Source organism: Artibeus jamaicensis, unplaced genomic scaffold, assembly GCF_021234435.1.
Source record: "Artibeus jamaicensis isolate MK-2021 breed Jamaican fruit bat unplaced genomic scaffold, CSHL_Jam_final contig_511, whole genome shotgun sequence".
Taxonomy (NCBI): domain Eukaryota; kingdom Metazoa; phylum Chordata; class Mammalia; order Chiroptera; family Phyllostomidae; genus Artibeus; species Artibeus jamaicensis.
Window position 1 is genome coordinate 700,810 of NW_026521866.1, and position 22,791 is coordinate 723,600.

The 22,791-nt window shown below is 39.8% G+C and overlaps 1 pseudogene; it reads left to right on the forward strand.

Moving 5' to 3' along the window:
* Positions 1–6,338: 6,338 nt before the first annotated feature.
* On the forward strand, positions 6,339–21,996 carry LOC119055805 (60S ribosomal protein L13a-like; annotated as a pseudogene).
* The last annotated feature ends 795 nt before the right edge of the window (positions 21,997–22,791 follow it).

A 22,791-nucleotide genomic window follows, 5' to 3' on the forward strand; every position in this document is an offset into this window, starting at 1 on the left:
AACAACGAATTCTTCAGCCTGACCAGTAAGAGGGGCGAAACCAGCAGCTGGCGGAGCGGGGTTGCACAGGAAAACTCAGTCAGAAGGACTCAGGCTCGTGGATCCCAGGCGTGGGGTTGCAAAGGGCCGACCCAGTAAGCGACCTAGTGAACGCGACCCAGTGAGCAACCGGTGGATCCAGCGAGGGTGACTGTGCTGGCGCATTCCTGCACAGATAGACCACAGAGGGAGTGGGCAGTGAGACAGGACCAAGCGGGTCCCAGCGACAGGAGACAGCAGAGAGGGTCGCCATTTCCTGGCTCTGACCCCACCCCCACATACAGCGTCACAACCCAGCGACCCCACCCTGGAGGCCCTGCCCCGCCCCTAAGGCTCCGTTCCTCATACTTAATGGCCGCAAACAGACCAAAAATGGCTCAAGAAGATCTTAAAGCCCCAGAGCCCATAAATCTAAGTGACCAAGAAATAGCAAAACGTTCAGATGCACAGTTCAAAACACTGGTAATCAGGATGCTCACAGAACTGGTTGATTTCAGTCACAAATTAGAGGAACATATGAAGGCTAAACTAATTGAAATGAATGAAAATGCACAGGAAACCAATAGTAATGAAAAGGAAACTGGGACTCAAATCAAAGGAGTGGACCAGAAGGAGGATAAAAATGACCATCCAGAAAAGAATGAAGAAACAAGAATTCAAAAAAATGAGGAGAGACTTAGGAACATCCAGGACATCTTTAAATGCTCCAACATCTGAATTATAGGGGTACCAGAAGGGGGAAAGGAACAGCCACCAGCGGAAAACTTATCTGAACAAATAATAAAGGAGAATTTCCCCAATCTGGCAAAGGCAATAGACTTCCAGGAAATCCAGGAAGCTCAGAGAGTCCCAAAGAAGTTGGACCCAAGAAGGAACACACCAAGGCACACCATAATTATATTAGCCAAGATTAAAATGAAGGAGAGAATCCTAGAAGCAGCAAGAGCTAAGGGGACAGTCACCTACAAAGGAGTTCCCATCAGACTGTGAGCAGATTTCTCAAAAGAGACCTTACAGGCAAGAAGGGGCTGGAAAGAGGTATTCCAAGTCATGAAATCCAAAGACCTACAACCAAGATTGCTCTATCCAGCAAAACTTTCATTTAGAATGGAAGGGCAGATAAAGTGCTTCTCAGATAAGATCAAATTCAAGGAGTTCATCATCACCAAGCCCTTATTATATGAAATGTTAAAGGGACTTATCTAAGAAAAAGAAGTTAAAAAAACATGAACAGTGAAAGGACAGAAAACTCACAGTTATTAACGACCACATCTAAAACAAAAGCAAGCTAAAAGGACAGCTAGATCAGGAGCAGAACCATAGAAATGAAGATCTCATGGAGGGTTAGCAACAGGGGAGTGGGAGGAGAAGGGGGGAGAAGGTGCAGAAAATAAGTAGCATAGACGGTAGGTAGAAAATAGATAGGGGGAGGGCAAGAATAATATGGGAAATATAGAATCCAAAGAACTTGAGACACATGGTCATAAACTAAAGGGGGGGAATGGTAGGGGTGGGGGGCTGCAGGGTGGAGGGGAATAGAACAACTGTAATGGCATAATCAATAAAATAAAAAAAAAGAACAGTAATAGATCTAGTTCTATGGTAATGCCATAGTTTTAACTCATAGTTTATTATCGTGTAAAAAAAAAACATTTCCCCATTATTTACTGTACATGTGTTTCAGATTTTACAAAATTGGATTACAGTTAGCTTCTTGTATGCTTTCCACATTTTGATGTTTGTGAATATTGTACAATTTACTAATAAAAATGTAATAAGCATAAAAAAGAAAATAAATTAGTATTTAGAATAGTCACAGGGATATAAAATACAGCATAAAGTCAATAATATTCTAATAACCATAAATGGTGTCAGATGGGTATGAGATTTATTGGAATGATCACTAGCAAGTTATATAATGTCTAATTACAAAGGTGTACCTGAAACTAGTATGATATTGTATATCAACTAAAAATTGAAAAATAAAAAATAATTGGAAAAGAATAATGTACATTTAATTTCCTTGTAGTTTTATTATGGAATTTTTAATTTCATATTTGTTTTGCTTTAAATTTATCTATTTTCAGCCATCTTAATGATATTACTATTGCAAATCTCTGAAGCATTAGAATACATGCTATCTACTAGTTTCTTGCTCCTACAGCTACAAATAACAACAAAATAGTGACTGAAAACAACATAGTTATTCTCTTACTGTTCTGGAAGGCAGAAGTATGAAATGGATCTGAGTTAAAGTCAAGGTGTCAGTAGGGCTATATTCACCCAGAGGCTTTAGGGGATAATCGGTTTCCTGGCCTTTTCCAGCTTTTAGAAGCAGCTTGCTTTTTATTGCCTCATGTTCCCTTCCTCTATCTTCAAAGCCAGCAGCATAGTATCCTCTGAGCTTTTGTGCCTCCCTCCCTCTCCTACTTTAAAAGACTCTTGTGATTATACTGAGCCCACCTGAGTAATCCAGAAAAACCTCTTCAAGGGAAGCTGATTAGTCATCTTAAAAACATCTATAACCTTAATTTTCCTTTGCCGTGTAACCTGAAATATACAGTTTTCAGGGATTAAGAATTGGACATCTTTTGGGGGGGCGTTAGTTTGCCTATTACATACCATATTAGAGATTAACTATCATTTTAAGGGGGCTCAGGACAAAAATTATCCCAAGAATAAAGTGCTTGGTTTTAAAACAATTTTAAAATTGATTTTAGAGAGAGAAAGAGAGAGAGAGAGATGGGCAGATATCAATTTGTTGTTCCATTTACTTATGCATTTGTTGGTTCATTCTTGTATGTGCCCTGACTTGGGTTCAAACCCACAACCATGGAGTATTGGTATGATACTCAAATTAACTGAGCTACCCAACCAGGGAAAGGACTTGATTTTATAAAAACCAAGCAGATGACCAAGATTCTGTTCAGTTAAATTTGTCTAAACAAATTGGCAACAGAATCACTCATGCTAACACCACCACTGATTTTTCACTCAGCTTCTCTATAAACTCCAGACTTCAGGAAGGGCACCTGGTGGTTTCAAGCGGACTTCTGATTCTTATGATGCTGTCTTTTAGATAACAGAATAAATGGCATACACTTATCATTTATTGCTGTTGGCCCAGCACAACCCTGGAGTTTGTCTCTGCTCAGTCCCATCGCACCAGCTGTGCTGCATGAGGGCACTCGTCCCAGGGATATGACCTCAGTGTCCAACACTATCCAACCTCAGTCATCTAAGTGTCTAGCACTGTGATGGGTGCAGCAGACCCATAGGCAAAGAAGAGAATTTTAAGGAAACCTAGAGACCATCTATTGTTTTTTTTTTCAGTTTATCTTATAGTTGAAGAAAATGAAACCTCAGGATGCTAGGTGACTTTATAAAGATACATAGGTAGCGTTAGAGACCAGAGCCAGAAGCAGATCTTTGAGGGGCCAGAAAGAACCCATCCTATTTTCTTCCCAAGTCACCACTGGAAATAATCCATAATTCTTTTAGAAGAATACTTGCTTTTAACAAGACAGTCAATGTCACTTATGTATTACAAGACTAGAGTCCTATAATAATAGAAGAATGAAAGTCCTTTATTTCGAAAGTATAAGCAAGATAACCAGAGATACATGAAAATCACTAGCTATCAGAGAAATGCAAATTAAAACCACAATCAGATACGACTTCACACCGGTCAGAATGGCCGTCATAAACAAAGCAACAAACAACAAGTGTTGGAGAGGTTGTACGGAAAAGGGAACCCTAGTTCACTGTTGGTGGGATTGCAGACTGGTACAACCACCATGGAAACAGTATGGAATTTTCTAAGAAAACTAAAAATTATCTGCCTTTTGACCCAGCAATTCCACTGCTAGGATTATATCCTAAGAACCCTGAAACACCATTCCAAAAACACCTATGAACCCCAATGTTCATAGCAGCACAATTTACAATAGCCAAGAGTTGGAAGCAACCTAGGTGCCCATCAGTAAATGAATGGACCCAAAAACTATGGTACATTTACACAGTGGAATTCTATGCAGCAGAAAGAAAGAAGGAGCTCCTACTCTTTGCAAAAGCATGGATGGAACTGGAAAGCATTATGCTGATTGAAATAAGCCAGGCAGTGAGAGACAGATACCATATGATCTCACCTTTAACAGGAAGCTAAACAACAAAACAAACAAACAAACAAGCAAAATATAACCAAAGGCACCGAAATAGAGAACAGGCTGACAGGGAACAAAGGGGAGAGTGGAGGGAATTCCAGGGGAAAAAGGGAAGGACTTACAGAAACAAGTATAAAGGACACATGGGAAAAAACTAAGGGGGATGGAAATGGGAGGAAGATGGGGAGCACTGGGGGGTTGACTAGGAGGGGAATAAAAGACAGAAAACTGTACTTGAACAATAATTAAATTTTAAAAAGTATAAGCAAGATAAGTGTGGTAAAAGAAAGAGAAGTAACACAGTGAATGTTAAGATTAAACCTGTATTTAGAATAAGCTATTCATATGGTCAGGGCAAGCTTAAAGAGGTGGTACATCCTCTTTAAGTTCTCTCATATGTAGCAGTGGGGCCAAAACGGGGTGTGTCCCTCTCCCCAGATCCTGGTATGAGGTGGAAACTCATGAGACCTGCTGTATCCCACCATTGGTGGTCCCCATTGCTGGCCAAAGAAACAATGACAAACAGATTATCCAAGTACTTCTTCCCATGCCCCTGCTCATGCTATATATATTCATTAATTTCACTCATTTTCAGTCAACAAACATGTGATAAATACTGTTTTGAGAGTCAGTACAGTGGGAACTGAAGAGAATGACAGGACAAGATGAATCATCTTGTGGGTACTGACTTCACAGAGCCTACTGTACAGTGAAGCTGGTCACTGTATTTAACTTTCATACCAGTTTTGTCAAACAATCCACAGAGGTAGATACAGCCTCAGAAGTACTGCAGTTAGAAATGTTTGAGTGTTCCAAAGGCAGAAGGTCCTCCCCAGGACAATCCTGAAAGAAAGCATGCATTCATGCAGAAAAATACTCTGAGAGGATGGATCAAATAGACCAGGGGAGAGACGGGAACGTTGATCACATTTTTAAAATGTGAATTTGACATGCAGCTTAGCACTATTTCATGGTCTCTAGGAAACAACTCAATGACCATTTATAATCTGTTCATTTTGCTTTTTTGAATGAGTAGATTCTACCAATCCTTGGGCAAGTAATCAATAAATATATGTTCACTGCTGTTTCTGAGTTTGGAATGTGCAGGGCGCCTCTATATTTAACAATTCCATTTTTAAATTGACCAAAATCTTAATAATAGGGACACTTGGCAGACTGTACACTTACTTTGTGACATTTTTGAAGGAACAATTGATGGTACAACTTTTTAAGTTGTGTACTTGATTATGAGGCATTCTCCCAATCAGGCCTGGCTGTTTAATTCAACGGCATTTTGTCAGTTCTCCCATGATCAGACATCTGAGTAAGCTGTATGTTCTATATATATAGAGAGAAATATGTTCCCTCCAAAAACCATATGGTGATGATTTATACATTTTTAATGCATAGAAGTAATGTTTAGTTGAACAATGAATTATTTTATGCATTAAGTAATAAAATATGGGGGACTTCTGGCCCAGATGGAGGCATAGGTACATACACTTTTCCTCCTCTCACCAAAGAAGGACAACAACAAATATAAAAACGTAAAATAACCAGAACTACCAGACAATTGAACTATGTGGAAGTCCAACAACCAAGGAGTTAAAGAAGAAATATTATCTAGACTGGGAAGAAGGGCAGAGACAGGCAGCTAGGATGGAGAGGACTTGCAGCAAGATGGTGGCTGGTGCAGTGGGTGAGGTGACTGCTGACGGAGCTGTTGTTCCTACTTTTGCATGCAGATGAACTGGGAGGAGCAACTGAGGAGCAAGACAGACAGCATAACCCAGGGTTCCAGAATGGGGAAATGAAGCCTCAAAGTCTCCGATTGTAAAAACCTGTAAGGGTTGTAGTGATGGGAAGAACTCCCAGCCTCACAAGAGAGTTTGTTGGACAGACCCAAGGTGTCCTAGAATGTACGCAAACTCACTCACCTGGGAATTAGCACCGGATGGGCCCAATTTGTTTGTGGGTAGTGGAGGAGGTGACTGAAAGAGTTGAACAAGTGACATTGTTTCCTCTCGGACCCCTCCCCCACATACAGAAGTACAACTCAGCAAGGTGGGTTGCCACACCCTGGCAAATACCTAAGGCTCTGCCGCTTACAACATAAGTGTGCTGAGAGAAAGAAATATGGCCCAAATGGAAGAACGAATCAAAGTTCCCAAAATAGAACTAAGCAACAAAGAGATAGCCAACCTATTAGATGTTAAAGTCACTGGTAATCAGGGTGCTCACAGAAATGGTTGGGTATGGTCACAAAGTACAGGAAGAAGTGAAGGCTATGAAAAGTGAAATAAAGGAAAATATACAGGGAACCAACAGTAACAGGAAGGAAATCAAGACTGAAATCAACAGTTTGGAGCAGAAGTAAGAAATAAACATTCGACCAGAATAGAATGAAGAAATAAGAATTCAGAAAAATGGGGAGAGGCTCAGGAACCTCCAGGACAACTTTAAACATTCCAACATATGAATCATAGGGATGTGAGGAGAAGAGAAAGAGCAAGAAACTGAAAATTTATTTGAAAAAATAATGAAGGAGAACTTCCCTAATTTGGCAAAGGAAATAAACTTCCAGGAAGTTCAAGAAGCTCAGAGAGTCCCAAAGAAGTTAGACCCCAGGAGGAACACACCAAGGCACATCATAATTATATTACCCAAGATTAAAGATAAGGAGAGAACCTTAAAATCAGCAAAAGAAAAGGAGACAGTTACCTACAAAGGAATTCCCATAAGACTATCAGCTGATTTCTCAAAAGAAACGCTACAGGCAAGAAGGGGCTGGAAGGAAGTATTCCAAGTCATGAAAGGCAAGGACCTACATTCAATTACACTATCCAGCAAAGTTATCATTTAGAAGGGAAGGGCAGAGAAAGTGCTTCCCAGATAAGGCCAAGTTAAAGGAGTTCATTATCACCAAGTCCTTATTATATGAAATGTTAAAGGGACTTATCTAAGAAAAAGAAGATCAAAACTATGAACAGTAAAATGACAACAAACTCACAACTATCAACAACTGAACCTAAAACAAAAGCAAAATGAAACTGACCAAACAACTAAAACAGGAACAAAATCACAGAAATGGAGATCACATGGAGGCGGGTAATGGGGGAAAGCTACACGGAATAAGAAGCATAAATGGTAGGTACAAAATAGACAGAGGTAGATTGAGAATAGTATTGGAAATAAAGAAGCCAAAGATTTTATATGTACAACCCATGGACATGAACTAAGGTTGGGGAATGTTTGTGGGAGGGGGTATGCAGGGCAGAGGGGAATAAAGGGGAGAAAAAATGGGACAACTGTAATAGCATAATCAATGAAATATATTAAAAGAAAATAAATAATACAATATGAATTTTGACAAATAAGTGTCAGATTAAAAATTATGTAGGCTATGTGATTCAGTTTTATATATTCAACCTTAATATTCTATTTCATTGCTGTATAAAATAAGCTCTCATGAGAAGGACTGATTATTACTATTACCTTTCTTCCTATTTTCTTTTGGTCTTTCCTTTTTATAGTACTCCTGAAAAAGGTATAAAGAGTTATTCTGAAAAACATTTCTTTATGTGTGTCTGCTCAAAATCAAAATAATTTAGAATTTTAAATATATTTGAGGGTCCTTATAAACCTCACCAAGGAGACCACAAAGTGAATCATTGCCATGGAGACATTTGTAAGTCCAACACACTTGGAGTTATGATTACAACATTTCCAGATATTAGCATGAATCAAATAGCATATGCAAAACATTTTAAGTTCCTCATTGGAACCATGGTGATGAATAAAATTAATATTAAATAGACATTAGTGCACTAGAAGTTGCCTTATCCCTGGAACAGGAAGAGGAAGTCCATAGCTCCCAGACTTCACCCCAATTTCTGACTCAGTTTGGAGCAGAGGCTGAGCAATACATATTTTAAATGACTTTGAGAACCAGTCCAGTGTGAGAATCTCACAAATAGGTGTGTCTGAGCAGTTAGTCATCACGAATGGGGTCTTAGTTAAATAAGAGATTTTGCTGGTCTTTCAGGGGTTTACTTTAATGTTAAAAATTAATGGCAATTAATTAAACTTGGTAAACATCTAGTTCTTTCTTAAACATTTACATTCAACTCACATTTTACTCTAATTAATAATTTGATACATTTTAGCCATGTTAGAGGAGCTTTTACAAATGAAATTCCCTTAAATATTTTTAAAATATATTTTATTGATTATGTTATTACAGTTGTCCCATTTCCCCCCTTCATTCCCCTCCACACTAGACACCCTCTCCCTCCCACATTCCCCCCTTTTAGTTCATGTCCATGTGTCAAGTTCTTTAGCTTTTACATTTCTCATACTATTCCTGCCCTCCCCCTGTCCATTTTCTGCCTGTCATCTATGCAACTTATTCTCTGTACCTTTTCCATCTCTCTCCTCCTCCCACTCCCCTGTTGTTAACCCTCCATGTGATCTTCATTTCTGTGGTTCTTTTTCTGTTCTAGTTGTTTGCTTAGTTTATTTTTATTTTAGGTGTGGTTTTTAGTAATTGTGAGTTTGCTGTCATTTAGTATACATGTTTTTTATCTTCTTTTTCTTGGATAAGTCCCTTTAACATTTCATATAATAAGGGCTTGGTGATGATGAACTCCTTGAATCTGATCTTATCTGAGAAGCACTTTATCTGCCCTTCCATTCTAAATGAAAGCTTTTCTGGATAGAGCTAGCTATCTTGGTTGTAGGTCTTTGGATTCCATGACTTGGAATACCTCTTTCCAGCCCCTTCTTGCCTGTAAGGTCTCTTTTGAGAAATCAGCTGACAGTCTGATGGGCACTCCTTTGTAGGTGACTGTCTCCTTATCTCTTGCTGCTTCTAGGATTCTCTCCATTTTTATCTTGGCTAATGTAATTATGATGTGTCTTGGTGAGTTCCTTCTTGGGTCCAACTTCTTTGGGACTCTCTGAGCTTCCTGAACTTCCTGGAAATCTATTGCCTTTGCCAGATTGGGGAAATTCTCCTTTATTATTTGTTCAGATAAGTTTTCCACTTGTTGCTCTTCCTCTTCTCTTTCTGGTACCCCTATAATTTGGATATTAGAACGTTTAAAGATGTCCTGGATGTTCCTAAGACTTTCCTCATTTTTTGAATTCTTATTTCTTTATTCTTTTCTGGTTGGATGGTTCTTTCTTCCTTTCGGTCTACTCCCTTGATTTGAGTCCCAGTTTCCTTCCCATCATTTTTGGTTCCCTGTGCAGTTTCCTTCATTCAATTAGTTTAGCCTTCATATGTTCCTCTAATTTGTGACTAAAACCAACCAGTTCTGTGAGCATCCTGATCACCAGTGTTTTGAACTGTGCATCTGATAGGTTGGCTATCTCTTTGTCACTTAGAAGTATTGGCTCTGGAGCTTTGAGCTGTTTTTCGGCTTGAGCCATAATGTTTTGGTCTGTTCACACCTCTTATGTACAAGGGGCAGAGCCTTAGATGTTCACCAGGGTGAAGCAACCCAAGTTGCTGGGTTGTGAAGCTGTATGTGGGGGCAGGGTCCAAGAAGGAAAAAAATGGTGCTTTGCTCCATTCTCTATTGTACCTCAGTCCCTTCCACCACTTGCCCGAAGCAAACCGGGCCTTTCTGGTGCTGATTCTTGTGTGGGTGGGCTTGTGTGCATTCTAGGACCCTGTGGGTCTCTCCAAAAAACTTTCCTGTGAGGGTGGGAGTCTATCCCTGTGCCTCAACCCTCACAAGTGTTTTTAATCGGTGTTTTGAGGCTTTATTTCCCGGCACTAGTACCCTGGGTTGTGCATCTGTCTCGCTCCCCAGTTATCTGCGTTCAAATGTGGGACTGCTGCCTGGTCAGCCAGCTACCTTGCACAAGGTGCCCCACTTCTCAATCGTTGCCTCGCTGGGTCTGTCCATTGCCACCCCACACCCAGTGTCTGCCCGGTGCCACCTTGCCCACCTGGGTTCCTTGTTTGCCCAGGGTGCCTAGCAAGCCCAGTGTCACTCCTTCCTGTGCTGCGACCCCTCTCCGCTAGGCCTCCTGACTCTGCCCCACCTACCGGTCTGGATGATTGTGTCTGTTTTAACTCCTTGGTTGTCGGACTTCCATACAGTTCAATTTTCTTTCAGTTTTAGTTGTTACTTTGTTTCTGAATGGTTTTTGTTTTTATTTTGGTTGTTCGAGGAGGTACAGCGTGTCTACCTACGCCTCCATCTTGGCCGGAAGAAATTCCCTTAAATATTTCAAATTGTTTGTATATTGAAAATAAACTTGATTTTTAGAAGTACTTCAGGCTTTTATGAAACAGAATTTTTTTAAGTTCTCAAATAGCTAAACTTGAAAAATTAAACTTACATTTTCTTCAATATTCAAATAGTAAAAAAGCATAGAGAGATTTCAACTAAATAATTACAACTCAAATAATTATGCAGATTAAATTTGAATCACTATGCTAACTTCTCTGACTCTAATAACATATCAAGCTTTAGAAGTATATAAAATTCAAACTTGTAAGTTTCATGACATAAAAATATAATACATATATTGTATTATGTTGCAGATTTAATTTTCTTAAACATTTTTTACTTAGTTCTAAATCTTATCAGGGACAGAATTTCCTCCTTATCAATTGGGTGATATTGGATTGGATGCTGAGCACAGTTTTAATCATGTGTGCGTGTGTTTGTGAATGTGTGCTTTTGAGTTTTTACCTGGAGCTCTTAGGTGGCAGTCCCCGTTTGGCCAGTGATAATCCCCATTGCTGAAGATGGTGATTTGAAGACTTAGAACCCAGGATTTGGATACACCATCAAGCAGTGGGGCTGTATGTCTGAGCCACCTGATCTAAGTACCAGAAGGTTATAATTTTTCAGATTGTATATAGCTTATCTTTTTATTTTGAGATAATTTTAGACATTCAGAGTTGGTACTGTGATTTTAAGTCAGAGTGCTTTAACGTGGTCTCAATTCTGAATCCGTGCTTGACACTGAGATGGGGGGAAAGAATGAAAAGGGGAGGGAGGGGACAGACAGTAAGGGTCTCACCTGGTAGATGCCTCTTCTCAGAGAGGATAATCAAATAGGGGATTTCAACAGGCAGCTGATTCCCAAATAACCAGGGTCTGAGAAATAGTTCCCAACTTAGACTTAGTGAAAGAGGATCACAAGTTTATGAATTCACCTAGTAGTGGTCTGCATTAGTTAGGGTAAAGTCTAAGCTTCTGTAATAAAGAGACCTAAAACAAGATAACTCATCCAAAATATAAGTTGATTTCACTCTTACTTAATAGCCCTGAGAGAAATGCGCCAGACTGATAGGCTCTGCTTTATGTGGTCATTGTGTGATCCAGGTACCTCCATATTGTTGCTCTGCCATCCCTCAGGGCTTCTTTTTTTTTTTTTTAAATTAAATTTATTTATTTTTTTGAATTGATTATGCTGTTACAGTTGTTCTATTCCCCCCTCCATTCCCCTCCACCCTGCCCCCCAACCCCACCACACACCCCCTTTAGTTTATGTCCATGTGTCTCAAGTCCTTTAGGTTCTATATTTCCCAAACTATTCTCGCCCCCCCCCATCTATTTTTTATCTACTGTCTATGCTACCTGTTTTCTGTACCTTCTCCCCCCATCTCCTCCTCCCATTCCCCTGTTGCTAACCCTCCTTGAGATCTTCATTTCTATGTTTCCACTCCTGCTCTAGCTGTCCTTTTAGTTTGCTTTCGTTTTAGGTGTGGTTGTTAATAACTGTGAGTTTGTTGTCCTTTCACTGTTCATGTTTCTTTATCTTCTTTTTCTTAGATAAGTCCCTTTAACATTTCGTATAATAAGGGCTTGGTGATGATGAACTCCTTGAGTTTGGTCTTATCTGAGAAGCACCTTATCTGTCCTTCCGTTCTAAATGAGAGTTTTGCTGGGTAGAGCAATCTTGGTTGTAGGTCTTTAGATTTCATGACTTGGAATATTGCTTTCCAGCCCCTTCTTGCCTGTAAGGTCTCTTTGAGAAATCTGCTGACAGGCCTGATGCGGACTCCTTTGTAGGTGATTGTCCCCTTAGCTCTTGCTGCTTCCAGGATTCTTTCCTTCATTTTAATTTTGGCTAATGTAATTATAATATTTAATATGCTGAGTTCTCTTGTTCAACTTTTTTGGTACTCTCTGGGCTTCTTGGATTTCTGTAAGTTCTGTTCTTTGCCAGATTGGGGAAATTTTCTTTTATTATTTGTTCAAATAGTTTTTCCACTGGTGGTTGTGTCTTTTCCCCCCCTTCTGGTACCCCTATAATTCGGATATTGGAGCATTTAAAGATGTCCTGGAGGTTCCTAAGACTCTCCTCATTTCTTTGAATTCTTGCTCCTTGACTCTTTTCTGTTTGTCCATTATTTGCTTTCTTCTGGTCCACTGCATTGATTTGAGTCCCAGTTTCCTTTTCATCTCTATGGGATTCCTGTGGAATTCCATTCATTTCCCTTAATTTAGCCTCCATATGTTTCTCTAATTTGTGGCTGTAATCCACCAAATCTGTGAGGAAGGTGATGACCAGTGTTTTAAACTGTGCGTCTGAGAGTTTTGCTATTTCTTCGTCATTTAGATTTATCTCTGGGGCTTTGAGTTCTGCCTGCGACATTTTTGGTCTGTTCTGGCCCTTTAAGTGGGACAAGCGGCGCCTTGGAGTCCCAGGTCGCTGGGTTGTGACGCTGTATGTGGGGGCGTGGTCAGAGCGGGAAATGGCACGCCGCCACCGCCTCCGCTGCCGCAGCTGCCGCACCGCCACCGCTGGGCCGGTCCAACCGCCGGGCCGGTCCAACCGCTCACTCCCTCACTCGTGCGCAACCAGGCAACCACAGTCAACTCGTTGCCACCGCCTCCCCACTGTGTCGCTCCCTGGGTGGGCTGCTCGGTGGCTCACCAGGTCCAATCCTGGGTTTGGAACCCGAGCGACTGGATTCGCGCGCCCGGATTCCGCGCCCGGTCCGACCGAGCCCTCCTTTGTAGGTCCTCACCCGACGCCGGTTTCGCCCCTTACCGGTCAGGCTGAAGAATTTGTTGTTAGCGGACTTCCGAAAAGTTCAGTTTTCCGTGTTCTGGTTGTGTTTTGTGATGCTAATATTTAGTTGTCCCTAAACTTGGTTGTGTGAGGAGGCAGGCACATCCAGCTAAACCTCCATCTTGGCGGAAGTCCCCTCAGGGCTTCTTAACCCCTGTTCTTGGATCTCCGAAGATCCTATGAATAGATTTCAGAGGCTCCACAAATTTGAATGGGAAAAAATTATATCTCTACTTCATATTCTTTAATTAGCAGTACTTGTGAATTTATCACCAGAAGAAATAATAGGTATCTTATATAATTTTTAATTATCTTCAAATATCAGCTATATTCATCATTACTTTGAATTGTGGTATTTATTAAACCTCCTGCTACTTATTATTTGATAAATCACTGAAGAAACATAGACGAGATCTGTCTAGAAAAAGTCCAGCCATTGTTAATATAACAAGAACAGTTTGTGTGGCATCAATATAATCTGGCAGCCAAGGAGAGTGGACTGGAATATGCATGTATGAACAATGATGACTTCACTGTACTAGTCAGCGAGGGCAATAGACACTGTTGAGTGAGTATGTGTACTGCATGGCCACCGCATTAAAAATGCCTGAGTGACAAAACAAACAAGCAAGCAGAATCAAAAACAGAGACGCTGAAATAGAGAACAAGGGGACAGTGACCAGAGGGGAGAGGGAAGGGAATTTAAGGGGGAAAAGGGGGAGGGATTTGGAGGAACAAATATGAAGGACACAGGGACGAGAACTAAGGGGGGTGGAAAATGGGAAGGAGGTGGGGAGCACGGGGTGGGGGGGGCTGGGATGGGAGAAATAGACAAAAAACTGTGCTTGAAAAATAACTAAATAAAATTATTTTAAAAAAAATAAAAATAAAAATAAAAATAAATAAAATAAATGACTGAGTGAGTAGAGCAAAGAATCTGCATCAAATTTTGCAATAAGCATGAACATTCCTCTGCAGAAGCTGTTTGTATGATTCAGAAGGCCACAGCTATGGGCAACTGCTGACTGGCAGCTTCATCACAACAACCCACCCATTCATATATCACATCTCACACAGAGTTTTTTGGCAAAACATCAAATCATCCAGGTGACTCAGTCCCATTACAGCCCAGATTTGGCACCCTGTGACTTCTGGCTTTTCCACAAACTAAAATAATCTTTGAAAAGGAAGAGATTTCAGGACATGGATGAGATTCAGAAAAATATAATGGACAGCTGATGGCAACTGGGAGAATTGTGTGAGGTCCCAAGATGTCTACTTTGAAAGGGACTGAGGCATCCTTGTCCTATGTGCAATGTTTCTTGTGCCTTCTTCTTCAGTAAATGTCTCTATTTTTTCATTTTACATGACTGGATACCTTCTGGACAGACCTTATATATTACAATATCACAAATTAGCTTTGAAAACATTTGTTATAAATAACCAAGATTTGGAAGCAGCCTAAGTATCCATCAATAGATGAGTGGATAAAAAAAACTGTGGTACATTTACACAAAGGAATAGTACTTAGCTATCAAAAAGAAGTAAATTTTACCCTTTGTGACAGCATGGATGGACATGAAGAATATTATGCTAAATGAAATAAGCCAGGCAGAGAAAGACAAGCACCATATGATTTCACTCATATGTGGAATCTAATGAACTAAATGAGCTAACAAGAAAATAGACTCACAGACAGCATACCGACAGCTGTTAGGGGTGGGCTTGGTATGGAGAGTGGGGGCCTTGGCAGAAAAAAAACAAAAGCAGGAAAGAACTCACGGACACAGACAACAGCATGGTGATTGCTGGGATAAGGGGGTGGGGAGATTGAAGGAGGTTATGGCAGGGTACATGATGATGGAGTGGAGACTTGACTTGGGATGGTAAACACACAGTACAGCGGACAGATGATGTGTTGTAGAATTGTACACTGGAAACCTGTATAATTTTGTTAACCAGTGTCAGTCCAATACATTCAATAAACAGGAAAAAATATAACATTTGTAATATTTTAACAATGTATTTCAAAATAATTTCTTTGTAATTTTAAGAATTTTATTTTCTATTTATTTGTATATTCTATTTCACTGAGTTATAATACATACACAGTCAGGTGAATAAAATACAAACAAATTTTAAGTGTATAGCTAGGTGAAATTATACTTTTCAATGCCATCAAAATACAGAACTTTTTCATCTCCCTACAGAGTTTCTTTGTGGTCTTCCCCAGTTCTTTGTGGTGCCTCTCTCACAAAGGTAATTATTATTTGAACTTCTGTTATCAGTAAGTGGTGTTATCTGTTCTTGACACCCATGTATATTCTATCATATAGTGTGTATACTTTTTAAAAAAAACAACATACTTTATTTTTCAGAGCACTTTTAAGCATATAACAAAATTCAGAAGGTAGTACAGGGATTTTCCCGTATACCCCCTGTTCCCACACATGCATAGCTTCATTACCAATCTCACTTCAAAATGATAGTTTTTGTACCAAGGATGAGCCTACATTGACACATCATAATCACCCAAAGTAAGTCTGTAGTTTACATATACTCTACAGTTTATGGGTTTGGACAAAAGGATAATGACATATAGCTATATCATAATATTATAGAGGGTATTTTCAGTGCTCTAAAAATCCTATTTGCTCTGTCTATTCATTTTGCCCCTCAGCCTCAGAATATTACTTTATTTTTATTTTTATGGTTTTTAGAGAGAGGGTGAAGGAGAGAGAAAGAAAGGAAGAGAAACATCGAAGTGAGAGAGAAACATAAATTGGCTGCATCTCACATGCAGCCTGCCTGGGGACCTAACCCAGGCATGTGCCCTGACCACAGATCTAACCCACAATCTTTTGTTTTGTGGGATGACACCCAACCAACTGAGCCACACCAGTCAGGGCAAAATATTATTATTTTTTATTTTTTTAGATTTTATTTACTTATCTTTAGAGAGGAAGGGAAGGAGAGGAGAGAAACATCAATGTGTGGTTGCCTCTCGTGAGTCCCCTGCTGGGAACTGGCCTGCAACCCAGGCATGTGCCCTGACTGGGAATCGAACCGCGATCATCGTGTGATTCGCAGGCCCGCGCTCAATCCACTGAGCTATGCCAGCCAGGGCTTATTTTTAAAATTTTTATTATTTTTTAACACTCATTGGAGGATTTTTTTCATTGCTTTTAGAAAGAGAGTCAGGAAGAGAGAGGGAGAGAAACATCAATGTGACAGAGAAATATCAATTGGCTGTCTTATTGTATGTGCCCTGACCAGGGACTGAACCTGAAATGTGGGTATGTGCCCTGACCGAGAATCAAATCCATGACATTTTGGTCTGGGGGGACTATGCTCCAGCCAACTGAGCCACAGCAGCCAGGGCACATTGTTTTATTGAGATATAATTGACACACATATATAATGGTTTCAATACACAACATAATGGTTTGATATTTGTATGTATTACAAAATGATTACTGAAATAAATCTAGTTAAGTGTGTACACTTTTTGTTGTCTTCTTTCAGTAAGTATAATGTCTGTGAGATTCATTCAAGTTTTTACGTGTATCGTTAGTCCCTTCCCTTTATTGTTGGGTAGTGACAAGTGATTGATTTATTTTACTCTCGATGGACATGAGTTATTTCCTGTTTTTGAGTATTTCAAATAAAACTACTATGTACATTCTCATATATATCTTGGGGATACATATGAACTCATTTCTGTTGGCTATAAACCTATGGGTGGAATTGCTGGGTCATAGAGTAAATATATGTTTAGCTTTAGTAGATACTGCCAAACTGTTTTCCAAAGTATTTGAATGAGATTATACTCTTACTAACAAGCAATCTATGAGTTCCAGTTGCTCTACATTCTTCCAAATATTAGGGATTATTTGTCTTTTAGAGTTTATCCACTTTAGTGGGTGTTTTGTGGTATATTTTTCTGAGAAGGGATTCATATATGTCATCAGACTTTTAACAGGCCACATGACACAAAAAGTTCTAAGACCTTGGCATTAGATAACAGTCTTGGTCAAACTATGACCTGTTCAAATGCCTGGTCAAATTTTGGCACTTTGGTTTTACAGCTCGAGGTCAGAACAAAAAGCAGAAGTTCCAGACAGGCAACTTCCTCCTCATTGCATTTCCTTCCAAGCAATGAGGAGGAAGTTGCTCATCGCTTAGTCACTTAATGAGATACTCACTTGGCCACACCTAGCCTCATGGGTATCTGGGAAATGTAGTTTCTATCTGGGCAGCCAAGTGCTCAGTTTAAACTCTACTAATATGGAAGTAAGCGTGAGTGACTACTAGCAGTCTCCACCACAGGATAATATAGTCAGTCATGATTTTGGGGTGGGGTTAAACATTCACAGCAGCATAAATGGACTTCCACCAGGGTGAGGAACCACTGAACCACCTAGCTGCATTGTCCTTCTTTTCAGCAGTCTATTTCCAAGGTCTTGGACAGTCTCCTGGGGGAAATAAGGCACTGGTTTCAGGATCTCATGCTGAGCTTACCCCTTAGGCAAACATGGAAGATCAGGTGCATGAGGTTCTCCAACATTAGATACATAAGACATGATATTTTGTGTGTGTCAGTAAGTAAGCCAAGGGTCAGCAGGGTAGTTTTACTGGATCTTGGAGAAGAATGCTTGGTGTAATGGTGATCTGAGCCATGCCTTTGTCAAATACATTGTGTGGCACTTTACTCTTCAACAGGGTTGCCAAAAACATATTAAAACTTTTCCAGGAAGTTGTGATAATGTTTCAATCAAGGCCTCTTGGGTCATCTAGGATTGTGGCTTTTATCCACTTCACAGACTGGATACAGTGGCTACCTAAAGACATCTGTGGGCTAGAGTCAGCTGCCCCAATTTTTTCACTCTATACCCTTAAACAGTAGTTATAGAGGAAAGCAAATGATGAGGTGGGAAGAAGTGAGAACATGTCTTTCAGTGGAAATATATAAATGGTATCAAGATTTTGTGGTTGAACTACTTAGGAACTAGGGAAAGGTCCTTTGGACTTGCTCCTACCAAGGCTGAACTGATAGGTGAGGCTTTGTCATGTAATTCAAGGTCAGAGTGGAACCAATACTCCTTTTTCATCATAAGCTCACACATGTGAGCAGCGGTTGGGATGGAGATTTGAGTCCATATGAAAACCCAAAGAGGACAATGATAAAGAGATTAAATCTTTCTGTCAGAGCTATGTGTAATTAAAAATAAATGTACTTGAAAACAACCCCAAAAAAAGCAAAAGACAGACTATACCTGGGAAGTGGAGAATCACCTCAAACCGCTTCTTTCCCATCCTATCTAATCTCGGGCTCCTGTGTTTGTTCTTCCCCTCCACTTAGTAGCAGATATATGCAAAGATGAGAATAGCTTTGATTTACAATTCATGGAGGGAGCTGGGAAAACCTGTAACATCAGAGGAGGTTTGGGATCTGCTAACATCTTGGGGGCATGCGTGGGGGAATACGGTGCTACTAAGAAATAGGAAGGTTGGGTTTTGGGAGAAGAAAAGGAATTAAAAGGACAAATGGAATTGAGGGGCTCATGGAAAGAAAGTGTGCTTACCTGGTGAATTTCTACTAAGGGAAGTCTGGGCAGTGAGCTGGGGCTCTCTAGTATGAACAAAGGGATGCATTTGTGAGAATAGTTTTATCACCCTCTCTCCAATGCCTCCACAACTATGTACCACATTTATTTTAATACTGGAGATCTTCAGTTGCTCGAGTCCTGCGTGATGTGTATGAAAGCACTAGATGTTTCCTCCACATGCTCATTAACCCAGGAGCACTCAGGACACAGTTTGTGGTATACTCAGATGCTCTGTGGAAACCTAAGTTCTGAAACCTAAGCTCTTCACTTGGTTAAAGGGGTTGTTTACATCACACCTAAGTGTAGAACCTGTGACTTCCATTCGGTTATGTTCAGAAATTCTAGTTCAGAAAAAGTTATAAACAGGTTTCTCATGAACTTTTAGGAGGAAAAAACACACAAGTAAAACCATACCCATTGGCTAAGGCTCTGCAGACAGATCTGAACAACAACTTCCTGGTTGGCACAAAATACACTGGGATCGTTTGAATTAAGCCTCATGCTCACTTGGCAAAAACATGAATGCTGACTGTGTATTAAAAGGGCATACTATCCTCACTTGGCAATACACACAAAAAGTACGCTTATCAGATAATAAAGTTCTTAATACTTCCCCCCATTTACAACATTCGGTTTAATTAAGAAGTGTAATTGTAAATGTTTTCTTGGCAACTTGACAATAAACATGGATATCTGTATTGAACTCAAAGTTTCATTTGGTATTTGGGGGCAAAGTTACCAGTTCATTAATGTAGGGCTAAGTTTCTTGGAAGGTAAAGGAGGGTCAGTGATGGGATTCAGCCTTTTTCTTAGACATGGTAATGTGCTGGGCTGCGCTGAAGAGGAGCAGCGCGGGACTTGGCCAACTCTTCATCAACAGGGCAAGAACACTTAAGAAGCCCATGCACAGGGAGGAAATTGTTGATAGAGTCGGAAATCACTTCTAAGCAATGGTTCATCAGCAATCTTCCTACAGCTGCAGACATGGAAAGAACACAGCCCCCATTTACAACATAACAGAGGCGTTACAAGTAAAGGGAGAAAGAGAGGCTGAGTCAGTAAATAGCACTTGCTTATTTGTTCCCAATCCTTAACTAAAAATGAAGTTCATCAGAATCAGAAGTTAAGAAAAAAAAAGTGGCAGCCATGGGAAGAGTAGAAGAAAATAAAACTAAATGTTAATCAAACCTTGGTGTATATATAGTATGTGAGGGGGCCTTTTAAGTTTACAAGAAATTAAATAGAAAAAGATAGATGTGACTGTATGATATTTTGGAATTCAGCATCTACAAATAAGAAAAAAGGCAAAAAAAAGAAGTAGAAAAAGAATGGGAAATAATCACAGGTCCTTGAGAAACAAATCAGGTTTCCTGGCAACAGGCTCAGATGAAGCTTTGTACACAGGAAGTTTTTTTAGCTCTAAGTGTCTGTCAATGGATGATTGGATCAAAGAAATACAGTGTACACACACAATAGGATATCAGTATAGAAAGAAGGAAATTCTGTCATATGCAAGAACATGGATGAAACTGGAGGGAATTATACCAATGAAAGCCAGACAGAGAAGGCCAAACATTGCATGGTATCACTTGTGGGTGGAATTAACAAGAAATAAGTCAAACTCAGAAATGGAGAGTAGAAAAAGGACTGGAGGATGGGGAAATAGGAAGAGGTTGGTAAAATCGTATAAATTTTCAGATGTAAGATGAATAAGGTCTGAGGATACAAATATGTAACATGATGACCATAGTTAATGACACTGCATTATATAATTGAAATTTGCTAAGAGAGTAGAACTGAAATGTTCTCAACCAAAAAAAGAGATAAATATGTGAGGTGAGATGAGATGTGTTAATTAACTCGATGGGGGAGTCCTTTCACAATGTATACATATGTCAAAAAATACGTATCTTAAAATTTTATTCATCAGTTATACCTCAGTAAAGCTGAGGGAAAATGCATTAGGAAGGGTTCTAGAAACAGCACCAAGGGAGTGGGGGTGGCAGACCTGGGCAGAGGGAGAAGCTAAGTGGTGGTGCAACAGCAGCAGCTGAGGCCTCAGATGGTCCTTAAGAATTGTCTCAGGTTATGGCAAGGAAGCTGGTCTCCAGTGCAGTCATCCTTGGGTGGGCCAGAGAGAGAGTCTAACCTGAGGCAATGCACTCCCTTCCCTGAAAACCAGAGAGGGAAGCAGTTTCAAACTGTTAGCAGCAAGGCTGCCTGGCAGCTGGGGATTGGAGGCTCCCATCTTCAACAGGGCTCTGGGTGGTACTCCATAGCTTTCACTATTAAGAGCTGAACACTCAAGAACTCACCAAGTCAGGCTTTTCCAGGTGCCTGCCAAAGATGGCAAATGGGCAGGTCTAGTGCTCAATGGCTAAGGCCATGTCCTGGCCACGTGGCAGCTATAGCAGACAAGCAGGTACTTGCTGGGTTGGAAAGTAATGGTTGTGCTGTGAGGACATCAACATTTCTGGCATTTTATATAAAAACAAGTTGAAGTACCTGGCCTTGATGAACACCAGCCCATCCCATGGGGCTTACCACTTCCAAGCCCCCAGGTGCATCTTTTGGCATGCTGCCCCACAAGACCCAGTTGAGACCTGTTGATGGGATTCTGTGTCTTAATTTTGTTTTGTTTTATTTATGTTTAGAGAGAAGGGATGGAGAAAGAGAGGAAAAGGAACATTGATATGTGAAACATCAGTTGCTTGCCTCTTGCAAACTCTCAACTGGGGACCAGGCTCACAACCCAGGCATGTGCCCTGACTGGGAACTGAACTGATGAACTTTTGGTTCACAGGCCAGTACTCAATCCACTGAGCCAATGCAGGCAGGGTAAGGGATCCCACTGCCTTTAGACAAGAAAAGTCAAGTGATGGTTCCTGCTGCCCTCAAGGTAGAATGTCTGAAGCCTACACAGAAGTTTGCCTACCTAAGGGCGCCTGGCTCATTAAGTTGGCTGGAAGTACCAGGCAGTTACAGTCTCTCTGGAGAAGAAGAAGGGAAAGGCCAAGATCCATTACCAGGAGGAAAAAAAATACCCAGCTCCTGAGACTAGGAAGCAGGCCTAGAAGAACGTGGAGAAGAAAATTGACAGATACGCAGAGGTCCTCAAGGCTCATATACTCCTGGTTTGAGCCCAATAAAATTGAGTGTTAATTCCTAAATGAACAAACAAACAAAAAACAAATAAACATACCTCACAAAGTTAGTACAAACAAGATTCCAATAAATTAATAAAGGACATGAATAGACAATCTGTAATTCACAGATGGTAAAATGTCCAACATTACTAGTAATCAAAGAAGTACAAATCAAACCAAAATATTTTTAAAACTTTGCCAATTGAAATATACAAAATATAACAGGCAGTTCTAGAATAACTGTGGTGTTATCTATATATATTACTGGTGGGAAGTGTAAATTGTTATAACTTTTTTGGAAAGTCTGTGCCAAACCCTTAAAAATGCTTTTACTTCTTTTACCCAATAATTTTCACCTCAGAAAAATTATACTAAAGAGGTAATTCACTACTTGAAAACATTATATACATGAATATATTTGTTATAGAAGTATTTAAGTTGAAAAAAGATAACTTAAAGCTCCAATAATAGATAAAGAATTTAAGTAAATATAATTATGAAGCTATAGAAAAAAGTTTTAAAGGCATTATTTAAAAAGAGTAAGATTCTATATAAACATGGTTACAACTATAATAATAGATTCTAAGAAAAGAAACTAGAAGGAAGTAGGAATGGAAGGAATAATTCTAAAATTTGTGGAAAGAATGAATAGATGAAAAAAGTAATGACAGTTACAAGAAAAAATTAAGGACTATTTTAAAACTTATTATAAAGTGCTCTGGTGATCTGTTGGTGCGTAATAAATCACCCCAAATTCAATAGTTTAAATAATAAAAATCATTTTATTGT